Here is a 2,500-nt window from a genome sequence, read left to right on the forward strand (position 1 = left end):
TATTTTAGTTGGTATGCAAAAATAGCATCACAGAATTTTTAATTGAAAAAAATTATATTCATGTATAATTGAATGCATAAAATTAAACTAAATTCTATAAAACTAATTTATAATTTATCAGGTAAACGATATTATTAATTTTTAGTGATGACTTGAAAAGTTGATGCTATTTTTGTTGGTATGCAAAAATAGCATCACAGAATTTTTAATTGAAAAAAATTATATTCATGTATAATTGAATGCATAAAATTAAACTAAATTCTATAAAACTAATTTATAATTTATCAGGTAACCGATATTATTAATTTTTAGTGATGACTTGAAAAGTTGATGCTATTTTTGTTGGTATGCAAAAATAGCATCACAGAATTTTTAATTGAAAAAAATTATATTCATATATAATTGAATGCATAAAATTAAACTAAATTCTATATAACTAATTTATAATTTATCAGGTAACCGATATTATTAATTTTTAGTGATGACTTGAAAAGTTGATGCTATTTTTGTTGGTATGCAAAAATAGCATCACAGAATTTTTAATTGAAAAAAATATATATTCATATATAATTGAATGCATAAAATTAAACTAAATTCTATATAACTAATTTATAATTTACCAAGTAACCGATATTATTAATTTTTATTGATGACTTGAAACGTTGATCCTATTTTTGTTGGTATGCAAAAATAGCATCACAGAATTTTTAATTAAAAAAAATATATATTCATATATAATTGAATGCATAAAATTAAACTAAATTTCATACAATTATTTTATAGTTTATCAAGTAACCGATATTATTAATTTTCAATGATGTCTTGGAACGTTGATGCTATTTTTGTTGGTATGCAAAAATAGCATCACAGAATTTTTAATTAAAAAAAATATATATTCATATATAATTGAATGCATAAAATTAAACTAAATTCTATACAACTATTTTATAGTTTATCAAGTAACCGATATTATTAATTTTCAATGATGTCTTGGAACGTTGATGCTATTTTTGTTGGTATGCAAAAATAGCATCACAGAATTTTTAATTGAAAAAAATTATATTCATATATAATTGAATGCATAAAATTAAACTAAATTCTATATAACTAATTTATAATTTACCAAGTAACCGATATTATTAATTTTTATTGATGACTTGAAACGTTGATCCTATTTTTGTTGGTATGCAAAAATAGCATCACAGAATTTTTAATTAAAAAAAATATATATTCATATATAATTGAATCCATAAAATTAAACTAAATTCTATACAACTATTTTATAGTTTATCAAGTAACCGATATTATTAATTTTCAATGATGTCTTGGAACGTTGATGCTATTTTTGTTGGTATGCAAAAATAGCATCACAGAATTTTTAATTGAAAAAAATTATATTCATATATAATTGAATGCATAAAATTAAACTAAATTCTATATAACTAATTTATAATTTATCAGGTAACCGATATTATTAATTTTTAGTGATGACTTGAAAAGTTGATGCTATTTTTGTTGGTATGCAAAAATAGCATCACAGAATTTTTAATTGAAAAAAATATATATTCAGATATAATTGAATGCATAAAATTAAACTAAATTCTATACAACTAATTTATATTTTATCAAGTAACCGATATTATTAATTTTCAATGATGTCTTGGAACGTTGATGCTATTTTTGTTGGTATGCAAAAATAGCATCACAGAATTTTTAATTGAAAAAAATATATATTCAGATATAATTGAATGCATAAAATTAAACTAAATTCTATACAACTAATTTATATTTTATCAAGTAACCGATATTATTAATTTTCAGTGGTGTCTTGGAACGTTGATCCTATTTTTGTTGGTATGCAAAAATAGCATCACAGAATTTTTAATTAAAAAAAATATATATTCATATATAATTGAATGCATAAAATGAAACTAAATTCTATACAACTAATTTATATTTTATCAAGTAACCGATATTATTAATTTTCAATGATGTCTTGGAACGTTGATCCTATTTTTGTTGGTATGCAAAAATAGCATCACAGAATTTTTCATTGAAAAAAATATATATTCATATATCATTGAATGCCTAAAATAAAAATAAATTCTATACAACTAATTTATATTTTATCAAGTAACCGATATTATTAATTTTCAATGATGTCTTGGAACGTTGATGCTATTTTTGTTGGTATGCAAAAATAGCATCACAGAATTTTTCATTGAAAAAAATATATATTCATATATCATTGAATGCCTAAAATAAAAATAAATTCTATACAACTAATTTATATTTTATCAAGTAACCGATATTATTAATTTTCAATGATGTCTTGGAACGTTGATGCTATTTTTGTTGGTATGCAAAAATAGCATCACAGAATTTTTCATTGAAAAAAATATATATTCATATATAATTGAATGCCTAAAATAAAAATAAATTCTATGTAACTAATTTATAATTTATCAAGTAACCGATATTATTAATTTTCAATGATGTC

This window comes from Diachasmimorpha longicaudata, unplaced genomic scaffold, assembly GCF_034640455.1.
Source record: "Diachasmimorpha longicaudata isolate KC_UGA_2023 unplaced genomic scaffold, iyDiaLong2 ctg00000120.1, whole genome shotgun sequence".
In the NCBI taxonomy this organism is placed as follows: Eukaryota; Metazoa; Arthropoda; class Insecta; order Hymenoptera; family Braconidae; genus Diachasmimorpha; species Diachasmimorpha longicaudata.